General features: G+C 48.6%; 1 protein-coding gene across 3 annotated transcripts in view; it reads right to left on the bottom strand.

The window, feature by feature from the left end:
• The window catches only part of RGMA (repulsive guidance molecule BMP co-receptor a), a 44077-nt gene that overhangs the window by 27654 nt on the left and 3814 nt on the right, over positions 1 to 12609 (bottom strand). Inside the window, exon 1 of one of the 3 annotated variants that reach the window (XM_081831609.1) lies at positions 250 to 376. The exons of the other annotated variants lie outside the window; for them this stretch is intronic. The gene's annotated coding sequence lies outside the window, so the exon portion shown is untranslated. Of the gene's footprint in view, positions 1 to 249; positions 377 to 12609 lie in introns of those variants that run through there. 3 annotated transcript variants of the gene reach the window in all.

Raw genomic sequence — 12609 nt, 5'->3', positions numbered from 1 at the left:
CTGCGGGGAGCTCGGGAACCCGGGCCCGGGGGGTGCAGGGTGCGCCCCGGCTCCCCGACCCCCGCGGCAGCCCAGGCGGGGGAGGCCCAGCGCCCCCGGACGGCCTGCAGAGCACCCCACCACCCCAATCCAACCTGTAAATATCCAACCCAAGTAGAAACTGCGCTGGGAGACAAACCCCAGGACCCCATTCCAACCAGACTGCCGTCCCGAAGGCGCCACCCATACCCCCTGGTTCATTTCTCTCACTCAGATGTGTCCCCCAGGCAGGAGGCTGGAAAATCCGCTTCCGAGTTGTCCGAGGCTGTCCGGGATGGCCCGCTGGCTCTCAGCCGCCAATGCACCTCGAGGCTCCCTCCCGCCGAGACCCCGGGCCACCCACCCCACCTGGGCTCTGAGCCTCCGGCATCCCCTTCGAGCACCTCGCTGCTTCCCCGGTACTTGCCCTCGCTGCACTCCCGAGTTGGGGGCCTGCGAGCCTGACGGGGGCGGCAGGACGGCTGCCACCCCGGAGGAGGTGTGGATAGAGCGGTCTCTGCGGTGCGCCGGGCCCGGACTCCTGGGGCTGCCTGGGCAAGGCCACCAAGGCCACTCTTGGGAGGGCATCAGGGTGGTGACTTCCCTTAACTCGGTCGCTTATTTTTCCAAGAGAAAAATGTCTCCTCCCCAAGGTTGCCTAGGACCTGCAGCTCTTCTGCCGCTGTTGGGATATTTAAGAGACTGGCAACTTGCCCTGAGAAACATCTTTTGGATGGAACGCAAATAGGCCAGAGCAAGTGTTTTGCGTCGAACCAATTCCTCCCTTGGCCCCCCTCACCTCTCCTCCAAGCCTACTCATCTGGTTCTTTGGAAAAAAATTCTGTATTTCTATCCAATTTTCATGTTTCTCTTAAGCACTATCGCAGTCCTCACTTGTTGAAGGCCACACAGGCTGCAAGCCTGCCCCTGCACTTAGGACTCTGTCCGCCAGGAGGGGAGTGTAGCCCTGGAGAAGCCAGCTTGGGGCAAGGGGAAGAAAGCCCAATGTCCCGTGAAGGCGCAACCCAAGCAGTCATCCTTCTGAGTCTGGCTTCTGCAAAACAGGTGAGAAAGGGGGCTAAGGTCTCAGCCAGCTGTGCCATGGGGCGACAGGAAGCTGTTGTTCCCCGGGGGCAAAAATACCACGAAGGCAACTGGTCACCTTTAAAGTTGCGCTACCGCATTTCCCCCAAATAGTCAGGCCTCAGTCCGACAGGCTCTAATTAGCATTCCCCCAAACTGGGGTTCATTTTAAGCCCTGATTTGCAAAATGCTGCGGTTCTGTCTGGTGGAAAGCCCAGCACCTCACAATCCAGGGGTCTCGTGGCATTCTTCTTGGGCCAGACGTAACGGCTTATTCTATAGAATCCTAGGACAGCGCTGACCCACTGAGGCAGGCACAGAGCCAGACTGCACAGAAGCACCTCTGAGGTCCATCCCTTAACACCATTCGCTGGATTGTGCCCTGCACAGTTCGTTCTAAAGCTTCTCGCTCATGAGAGAGAGGGGATCCCTCAGCATTCCCGGCAGCCCCAACAGTGACTCAGCCACGAGCACTGCTGGGCATGTGCCCAGGGGGGAAGCTGTGCGGGCTTCGGAAGACCCGAAAGCTTTTCTGATGCGGTCCTTGCCTGAGGGTGGACCTTTGGAAGCAGGACTTGGAGCCTCGGTACCTCAGTTTCTTCTTCTGCATGGGCAGGCTGATAATCTTGTCACCCTGAGATTGCAACCAAATACAGTTTGGGAGGGGCACCGGGCCGTGGGAACGCCCCAGAGTTCCTGCTACAAGACTGGCGGCCATTTTGTGAGGAGATCCAATTCTTAGGACGTAAGCACATGATTTAGGAAAGGGATGGATGCAGAGGGCTTCTCCCTTTTTTTTTTTTTTTTCCTCACAAGGAGAGATGTGTGAGACTGAATTTGGACATCACAAAAGTGGAGATTTGGCCTTTATGTAGTTTAGACTATCAAGAAAAAGCCAGTTCCCAAAAGAGGAGGATGGGGTCATGTTGGTGTTGAGCAATCTGTCTATACTGGCCAAACCAACCAGCTTATTGACAACTCCACAGGTCTTTGCAATAAGAAATTCTTGGAACACTGGGGGTTACGGAACTCAGCACTCTATTCACCAAAGAAACTCACTTAACTCAAAGCGTAGCTGACTGCATATAAACCGTTCCCATTATAGAGGGTGACCACTTACGGGTTCGCCCCTAGGTTGTACTCTGAGCCTCAGGTTAGCGATCTTCCCTTGCATGGCTTTTGCTCCCAATCACCCAACCCTGGCTGTGTTGGGTCCAGCACTGAACCCTTGCCCCCCACCCTTCACCTTTAGACAGTGGGGCTGTGTGGTGGAGGGACAGGGGATTTCGGAAAAGCAAGGTTTTACGTAAGGTGGAAGCCCTCCAGGGGGGAGGGGTGTCAGGGACTCCAGCTTTCTCTGCCTCTGGGTACAAACAGGGTGTTCCCAAATCCAGGGCCTGAGTCATCAGTCAATAAATGTATATTCAGGACTATTGCATGCTAGTCCCTGGGGGATAAAGAAATAAATAAGACAGGCCCCTATCTTTGAACTGCTGGTAGAAACCAATATTAGAGGAAGGTGAGGGGCAAATAACTGCCTGGGGAAGGCTTTATCGAAAAGGTGGTGTGTCTTGTGGGGTGTTTTGAAGGATTCATTTTTAGTAAGAATGACAGTAATCATGGCTCACGTTTCGACACACTCTCACGTTATGCCAAGTGCTGGCTAAGTACATTTCTAGACACTTTAAGCTAAGGTAGGTTCTACTATCATCCGCATTTTGCAGATGAGAAACTGAGGCTGAGTAAAGTCAAGTATTCACCCAATGACTGGCTAATAAACTGTAGAGCTGAGCACACCAAGCCCACGCCTGATGTGCTGTATGGGCCATCGATTCCAGTGATGCAAGTCCGCCCTGGGCTTCAGGTCAAGGCTAGAGGACAGATCATTTAACAATCACTTTCAATAAAGCAGAACACAGACTCTTGACAGCTGAGACACAGAACCTAGGCGCCAGGGGCCTTCAGCTCAGACTGGGGTGCAGGGTGGGGAGGGAAGCTTTCCCAGTGCGGAAGAGTGTGGTGTGTGTGTGGGGGGTGGGGGTGGGGGGAGATGGTGGGCAAGGGAGGGGGAGCAGGGCAAGGATTCCAGGCAGAAAGAACAAGGTGCGGCCTGCCTGAGGAGCTGGAAAACCTTGAGGATGAGGCTGCAGGAAGACAGAGCAGGAGCCTGGGAAAGCACGTGAAAGGCCTGCACGTGCTCGGCTAGGGTGTCCATTTTTAGCACCTGGGAGCCCCACCCGAGGCCTCAAGAAGAGGAGACATTTAGTCTCTTGGGGAGACCACTGTGGGGAGTTTAGCAGTAATACTGCCCAGGAACTATTCCAGAGCAGCTCAATCCGAATCCCTGGGTACAGCCTGGGCATCAGCACTTTTAACAAGCTCTCTCAGGTGATTAAAGTGTAGGGATTTACTAGGTTGGTAAGTTGCATCACACATCATCAACCCTGGGTGCCCATTAAGATTCGGGTTGACTCCATCAGTGTATCCTCTTAGACTTAAAGTCGAGGTGAGACAGATAACTTAATAATCACTTTCAATAAAGTAGTGACTGGCACGTGACCCAAGCTGACCAATCAGTGTCTGTCCTGAGACTGTTGCTATGGGGGAGCCCTGTCCTGGTCTCTGATTCCGACACAGGATGGGTCTGCAGGTAGCAACCTGATGGGGAGGCCAGTGTGTATGAGGGTTGGCGGGTGGAAGCGGGGTTGGCAGAGTTGGCATACTGTTTTTACCAGCATTGCACTTTATCTGGTGAGCTTTTCCGGGACTGATGGAGATTTTCAGGGCTCCCCATGCCACTCCAGCAAGTGATTCTCTCTATACCCCCTCTGAGCTATACGAGTACCCGTTCCAGCTGTGGGAGCCAACAGAGTTCCTTATTTTGCTGAAACTGGTTTGATTGAGGATTCTCTCCCTTGTGCGCACAGACTTCCAGCAAGGAGGGAGCTAATGGTCCAACACGGGTCCAAAGAAGTCCTTTCGCCAGCCTCCCGAGTGCAGAGATATGTTGTCAATGACGCCTAATCCATCATTCATTTACTGGTAAAATTACTTGAGCCTATTCTCATCCCCTCCACCCCCTACCTCTGAAAACATTTTGCCTGCCATGTCTTGAGAAACTCAGTTGCTTCAATTTACAGCTGAGGGTGGGACCCAGTTCTCTTTAATTGAAATAAAACTTCAAGTTCCTCTTTCAAACTTCAAGGGCTCCTGTGGGGGGGTCTGGTCATCTCAGATTTGATGAACCAGACCTTGTTCACTCTCTCCGTAACTGTATTGAGAAGCCAGAGCTGGTGTATTGCATTAAGAATCTGCAGATTATGACCTGCTCAATGAGGGGGCACAAACCCCCCTCCCACATGGGGTCAGCAGGGGGTTCCCTCAGCATCCAATCTCCCACTTTGGGCAAGTGAAGCCCATAGGCCTGTTTCGATTGAAGGTGCCGTTTCAATAACCCACATCAAGGAATTAGAGTCACAAGATTTATTACTTACAGGTCCTGGAAAGAGCGGGATTGGTGGGGTGCACAGTGAGCCAGGTGAGGGGCAGCCCTCCATCCCAGGTTGAGAAAGAGCAGGAGACAGAGAGTAGGGTAGAAAGCACCTACTACTTACAGGATGGTGGGGGTGGAAGTCACTCACTTTTCTTGCGCTGAACCCTAAGGGTTAATTCAAAAGGTAAACCTGGGAAAAGTAAAGCAGGAGCTTCTGGCCGGAACCCTAAACTTGAGTTCTGATCTACATGTCCAGGGTGTGAGCAGGGTTCTCCTACTGTAAAATGCATGGGCTGCAACTTGGAAAAACTAAAGTTGTTTTTCTCATCATAGTAACTTTCTTTTTCTTTCTTTCCTTTCCTTTCTTTCTTTCTTTCTTTCTTTCTTTCTTTCTTTCTTCTTTCTTTCTTTTCTTTCTTTCCTTTCTTCCTTCCTTCCTTTTCTTTCTTTCAAAAGATTTTATTTATTTATTTGAGAGAGAGAGCATGAGTGGGGGGGGTGGGGAGGGGCAGAGAGAGAGGGAGAAGCAGGCTCCCAGCTGAGCAGAAAGCCTGACGCAGGGCTCGATCCCAGGACCGTGGGATCATGACCTGAGCCAAAGGCAGACACTGAACCATCCAGGCGCCCCTTCGTCACAGTAACTTTCAAGGCTTTATAGACTTTGACCATATCATCTTTCTGGCTTCATCTTTTACACTGAAGAACAAAGCAGTCCAGCTTCTCAGGCAAGTCCTTTACCTGGGTGCTGACTTTACTTACCTTTCTATATAGTACTGAGGTATTTTTCTCTGGGGGAATGTCATACAAGTGCCAGGTTTGGGTATAGCCTGGGGAGAATCCTATTTTGGGTTTAGCTCCCAAAGCAGTTTCTGAAAGCATTTTGGAATTTTCTGAACACACGCGGTCCTGCACGGCCGTTAGCAAACAAACATTTTTGCAAAGACCCCCAAGATCCCCTTTTGGGCTGTAAACAGGCTGGATGGAGTCCATTTTATTTTATCATTTGGATACTGTGCTCCTAAATGCATTAACTGAGGCTTGCCCCTGTTATAGCTACAATGTGCATTTTCTTGCTAACTCATAAGCGTGCCCTGCGGTCATCCACCATTTGTCTGCCCTCTGTCTCCAGACCCTTCATTTCATCTGCAGGCCTGGAAGCATCTGAGCATTTGCTCCTTCAGATGATCTATGGACATTGAAACTAAGCCTGGGAGCACCAGTGATCCTTGGGGATCCCCAGTGTTTATAATTCTTCATCCAGCAAAGTACCTGTTTATCCTATCTTTTGTTTCCTGTCTCTAAGGACAGTTCCAATCCGTGGCGATTTCTCTGCACATTCTGGAGCAACTTACAATTGCGAGTGACCCTTGGGGTGGAACTTTCTCAGAAGGAATTTTGAAAGTCTAAACATAATTCATCCCTGGGTTTCTCCCTCGTCTCCAGGCCTGTTTCTACCTCCTCCAAGAATGCTAATAGATTCCTCCGGTTTCATGTTCTCTTTTCAGAAAGTGTGTTGTGCTTGGTCCAGTTAATTGGGACTTCCAAATGTGCTTGGTGATATTACTTCTTAGTATATAGTCCACAGAGTGGCTATTAAGAGTGACCCTTCCTAGATGGGGGGGCTCCCTTTGTGGGCAGGGGGTCCCAGGGTGTATGCCCTTGGGTGTAGGTCCAGTGCGGAAGATCAGTGCCCATTCTGCCCTCCAGGACATGGTCGCCATCTTTAATTACCCCTGCTCCCTTCCCTCTAGATGGTGGGGGGGCTAGGGGGCTATAGAATTTCCCTGACCTGTTTGTTTCCATGATTATTGAGGAGAGGGCCTCTCCCTTCTTCTCTTCTTCCAAAGCATTTGTGAGTCTTGTCCTTACTCTGGCACGAAGGACCCCTTCCTTGTAGACTTCAGAAAGCCTTTGGCCTATCTTGTTTTCTCAGCTCTTGCCGCGTAGGTTTCCTTTGTCCTCGGTATACACTGTTCCTTCCCTCACCATGAGGGATGCTTATTTTTAGTAATTAAAACGTGGAGATTTTATTCCAATATTTTAATGGTGTTTTGAAACACAGAGTCCCCTGGCATTCCAATAGCTCTCTTCAGAAACTGAAGACTTATCCCACTTTTTCTTTGAATTCTTTCATATGGATTTAAGACACATTAGCAGATTTTATTTGCTCTTGGGCATGGCTTTAAATGTATGTGATCAGACCAGTAACATTGTTTTGTCCTCACAGAAGACAGATTCTTCCTATTTATTTATTGTGTTTCTGTTTTACTCATTCAACGAGTGCTCACCGAGTACTACGGTACTCACTCTGAGTGGGGGCTTTGGGGGTTCTCAGAAGGGCAGCAGTCAGTCCTGGCCCCCTCCTGGCAGCCCAGGGGAGCAGTCAGATGTGGAGACAAATGGTTTCCACACCACGTGCTCAGTATTCTGAGATGGGTGTTCATGTGGAGTCTCGGGAGCCCCGCGTTTACTCCCCTTGGTCATTACCGCAAATCAACTTGGGACTCTACAAAACTGGTTAGTCTGTCAGAGTTGGGGTGCGGTGGGGAGTCTCTGTCAGTAACTTCTTTAACAAACGGGACCATTGATGGTGAAGACTGGTGACATCTACATTCCATCAGCCTCATGGTCTGGGACACGTTCCATCAAATTTTCACCTGTTGGGACACTACATCAGACTGCCCCCTGGGTTAACATTCCTGCTCATGAGTCTGCTTTCAGGAGCAGAGGCTGGAGACTTTCAGAGCCTGGTGAACTGGCTGGGCTTGGTACATCAGTATGGAGTGGGCCCCCCCACCCCCCCCGCAGAACCTCCCAGAAACATACCCCTGATGGTAGGCATGGACATTTTCACTGTGCTGGGAAGATATAAAAGGGATTTTGTAAAAAAAAAAAGAAAATGCTAGAAGGACAATTTTCTTTTTTTTTCCCCTTTTTTTTTTAAGTGTTCCATGATTCATTGCGTATAACACCCAGTGCTCCATACAATACATGCCCTCCTTAATACCCATCACCGGGCTAACCCATCCCCCCCCCCCCCAAAACCCTCAGTTTGTTTCCCAGAGTCCATATAGAAGGACAATCTTCTGGGCTTTCCATGTCCTTCAGTCCAGCATCAAATTTATCTTAAAAAAATTGAAACAGTAATATATGCACATGTTAAAAAAATCAACTTCCTGTCAAGTGAGATTAGGTGACTCTCCCTGGAGGCAATAACTATTAACAGTTTCATGTGTATCTTTCTAGATATTTCCATGGGCATATAAGCACATATAAAAAAGCAATCAATCTAGCTTGTTAGCTATCATTTCACGCAAAATGATTAGCAACCTTCTGACTGCTCCCTCCCAGTAGGTATTTCCCATTTTAGTTTTCCTCTCAGTTAAATATTCCCGTGAACTCTTCCATCATGGAAGGGGCTAAGCAGTCAGAGAAGAACTGAACTCACCAGCGAAAGGGGATTTGCAGATGTATGGACAGACAGACTTCACCCTTTGCTCTAACTGGACTTCATTCCCATTTAAAGATGCTGATTCTGTCCTCTCTCGTTTGGAAGCTAGACAGCTCACAGGTACCCCCACTAACACTGCAGAAGGTGGGTAACCTGCCCGAGGTCACCTGGCTGGCTTGGTGGCAGAGCGGGGCTTGGGTGACTCCCAGCTGTCACACCACCTCTGATGAGCTCCCCAGCTCCTTCTCAGGCACAGAGATGTCAGAGCTCCCCTCTGTCTCTACTAATTCTACTTCACCTTATGTGCTCATCCTCTTGCCCAGACTCCCTCTGTGTTCCCCCTGCCTACTCAGGCTGGGTTGGAGCCCTCCTGATCACCTGCTAACACTTTCTGGGGTCACATGTCCATGGTATTTGGAGATGAGCACCTCCTCCCGTCTTTTCTCACCTCTCCTTCTTGACTTCTGAGTTTCACAGTAAACTCTTGGAGGCGCCAACACTTTTTCTTTTGATGCCTCTTGCCTCTCTCCCTCCGGGGATGACAAACTAGTATATAATTGGAAGTTTCGTATATGAAAGTCTCCCCTCCCCTCACTTTCCTCTTGAGCCTCAGGACTGTGATGCTGGAGCAGACCTACCATCTGGTCTACAGCTTGCAAATTCTTCTGCCTACAAAGCCAGTATGAAAAGGATAGCATTTGTGCCATGCTTAGCTGTCAGTGTGGAAACTGAGACTTTCTAGACATTGCAGTGCATCTGGGGAGAGAGAGAGAGAGAGACCTAGGATTTGGGGCGGCTCTGCCTCGAGCTGGGAGGCCCCTTCGTGGTCTGTCCTGTCTCTGGACCCTCAGCTTTGCAATCTGCAGAATCATGGCCTGGCTGTCCCTGGAGGGGTCTGCCAGCTCCATGCTCTAGCGTCTCTAGGGATCCTATAACTAACTGGCCTTGCCCGCACTTGACTCCAAGGAGCCATTCTGGGGCCTCATCTGTAACATTTCTGGGTTCCCCAAGTAAAAATGTGGCCGAGCAGGTAGGAAATGTTATTTGAAGAGTGACTTTTTTTATGTTTGAGTGTCACCATGAAATTCTTCAGCAGTAATCCCCAGCAATACCCCTGTATGCCTGAAACCATGCCTCAAAAACACTGAGTAACCTCGTTTTTTTTTTTAAGATTTATTTTATTTGAGAGAGAGAGAGAGAGCGCAAATGGCGGGAGGGGCAGAGGGAGAGAATCTTAAGCAGACTCCCCACTGAGCACAGAGCCCCACACGGGGCTCGATCCCACAACGCTGAGATCATGACCTGAGCTGGAACCAAGAGTCGGATGCTTAACTGACTGAGCCACCCAGGCGCCCCAGTAACCTCTTGTTTTAAAGAAACTTTTGGGTACCCATACCAAGACACACCAGGTTCCTGTAATGGAGAACAGACCACCCAGTGTTTACTTCTCCTCATTCCAGTAAGTACTGGGGGAGAAGAACCAGCTTGGAACCATTTATCCACCAAATGGCAACTGTTTGAACTGACAGTGAGTCTGTCTCTCTCTCTCAACCGGCAGAAGGCTGAGGGATTTGGATTAATGAACAATTTGGTGCCAAGCACAAATACCATAGACATTTAGCAATAGAAACAGATAACCAAGTTATTCATCAAATTCAAAACTGTTTAGAATGGCTAATGCAAAGCTGAAATAAAGAAGATCACTAGCTGATGGGAGGTGGGGAAAAGAGCCAATGCAGAAACACGAACAAATGTGTCCCTTTATGTGACATCCTCCTCCTCCAGCATTGTTTTCTTTTACATTTGTTGGAGGCTTCACTTTGATATGAGAGAGTCAACACCGCTTGCCAGCTGAGGATGTGCGGTCTGAACACTGGCTCCTTAAATCTCAGTGATCTCATCTGTAAAGTGGGGATATACTCTAGCTCCCTCTGAGGGTTATTGTGGAGATTAGATGTGTTAACACAATATAGACCACTGAAAACAGATGCTTGGCATAGAGTGAGTGTTGGTAAGTAGCTGACGATATTAGTTTTATATCATGGACAAGAACCCTTGTTTGGCTTTGATCAGAATGTCTATTGTGCACCCGATTCTGCTAGAGCCTTTGTCTGTGTGGGAACTTGGGGGAGATCGGCAGAATTCCCCAAGGATGCCAGGATATCCTTGACTCCTGGGTGGGTTCTAAGGGCATTACCAGTGACATTCAAGTTCTGTTGAGCAACCACAATACAGCAGAGTTTCCCACGTAACTGTCGAGTTGTCTTGTCTGTATCATGGGACAACTGTCTTCATTTCATAAATGAGGACACTGAAACTCTGGAAGATTAAGTGACTTGTCCAAGGTCACTAAGAAGATCAGAGTAGGAAGAGCCTCAGACCCAGGCCTTGGGGTGCCAAGTTCAGTGTTTTCCTCCCCAAACTTCAGCTGCTTCCCAGCTTTTTCACCTGGGGTTTACTTTTTTCTGTTAGTCCAATAATACACTCCATTTGTATAATAGTGGGTTATGTGTTAGAAATGAGATTATGGGGGCAGGGTGCCTGGCTGGCTCAGCTGGTAGAGCATGTGACTCTTGATCTCAGGGTTGTGAATTCAAGCTTCACGTTGGGAGTGGAGCCTACCTTAAAAACCAAAAAAGAAGAAATGAGAATATATTTAGAGATATGCTGCTTTCCAGAAATAAACACAAATTTAAACATGTTTTAAGAAAAGAACAACTTCCTTGAACAATCTCTCCCAACCCCTTTTAAACTTAGGAAGTCGAAGTAGTTATAGAATTCCTTTTCTTTCTTTAGGAGACTAAATGGTATTTTTAGGTCAAGTTTTCATAGAGTGTTTACTTGGATGTAGCCTCTGAATGACAAGGTAAATATTACACAACAAGATGTTTAGGTAAACCTATCTAGAGTATCAATTCATTGCAGTCCCTTCAGACCATAAGCCATCCAGACACTGTCTCAAATTCTAAGCCAGGTGGGCTTCTGCCCCTAGAGATTGGGCACTGACCTGGAAAGGGAAGGCTTGGGTGCCATCTTGGCTTGGGTTTCCTTTGTCCTCATTGACTCTTGGCCCAGCCTCAAGGGAGGCAATACATTTCTAACCAGGCCTGAGGTCTGGAGCTTCGGCCAGTAGCATCCATTTACTCATAAAGAAATCAGACACTTGGGAGTTTAGGCATCTCAACAGAGAGAGGGAAAAAAAAAAAAAAAAAAAGCAACCTAAAACCCTCACAGCCAAGAAAATGGTGGCATCTGGCTTTTCCTTACCATATGCTCTTGAGATACTTAAAGATACAAAGCCCAGTGTGCTTCTGGATAATAAGGTAAGCATTTTGAAATCAGTCTTCTGAAATGTGAATATCAGACTGTTTTAGCTGCACCGAAGGGTGTGAGACAACATAAATGAATGTCCCATGAATCCCTTGTTCTGGTGCAAAATGAGCTGCCAAACTTAGCAGGGAGGGGTTACTAGCAAGTCTAGACCTGTGAGGGGGTGCCGTCGTGAACCTCATAGTGTCTACAGGTAAGCCTGGTCTCTAAGCTCTACATTTCTCGTTGCTCTGCCTCTCTTGCATAAATGGAAGCCCATCTGAGAAAATGCAGTGGTGTTAAAAAATCTATTTATTATTTATACTCTACCTCTTTCCATGCTGGATATTAAATTAAATGTAAATGAAAGTGTATTATACACCCAAATTTCCAAACAAACATTAATTCTTATTGTTTCCAAAGTACCAGTTCTTTTGAGGAAACCCTACAGTGTTTACGATTCTGTGAATGAGATACGCATTTACACGTGTTCTTCTGTTAGGAATCTGTCAAATTAAGTGGAGCCCAGGGTGCTGGGTGGCGAGCCATAGTTCAATGGCGAACCAGGGGAAACTGAAATAGAGAAATTTATTATTCACAGATTCTAGAGGAAGAGCAGGGCATACCTCGAGGGGCCAGGTGGCCGGGGTCAGTGGAGGGTGCAGAGAGAGGCAGGACCAGGACTTAAGCCTTTATTAGGGGACATGGGTAGAGCGTTTGCGGGTTTCTGTGCTAAGTCCAGATTGGTCCATTCAAACCAAAAGAGTGGGCTTTTGGTGAGCCCCACGGGGGTCTTTTCTAAGGGGTGCATCAGGGCATAGCCCTGGGAGGTGGGGAAGACTTTATCACAGAGGCCGGTGGGGAAGTCATTAGGACTTACATCTGCTTGGGACTCTGTGGCTGCTGTCTAGGGCATGCACTTGCTCGGGGGAGGGGAGGTTATGATCAATCTAAGACCCCCCCCCCCCAAACAGGCTCTGTGGCCAAACAAAATGGTTGCAGAGGCAGCAATGCCATAGAGTAGCTTCAAATCTCAGCAGTCCAAGGGATATATTCTTATGAGAGCAGTCTGTTCTCTAGGATGCCAGGGTCAGAAGCTGAAAATGCACACTGGCAGCGAATTTCAAAGTCACTTTTGTCCAGCAGATGATTTCTGAGCAAGCCTCTTGGGGAGCCAAGTAATGTGGCATCCCAGCCAGCGGTAACCAGAAACATCTTATGATCACAGAAGAGGATCAGGCTTTGATAGAGGGGA

This window comes from Leptonychotes weddellii, chromosome 9 (genome assembly GCF_054177405.1).
Source record: "Leptonychotes weddellii isolate Sample4059 chromosome 9, ASM5417740v2, whole genome shotgun sequence".
Lineage (NCBI taxonomy): Eukaryota > Metazoa > Chordata > Mammalia > Carnivora > Phocidae > Leptonychotes > Leptonychotes weddellii.
This window is presented reverse-complemented; position numbering and strand designations above follow the sequence as displayed.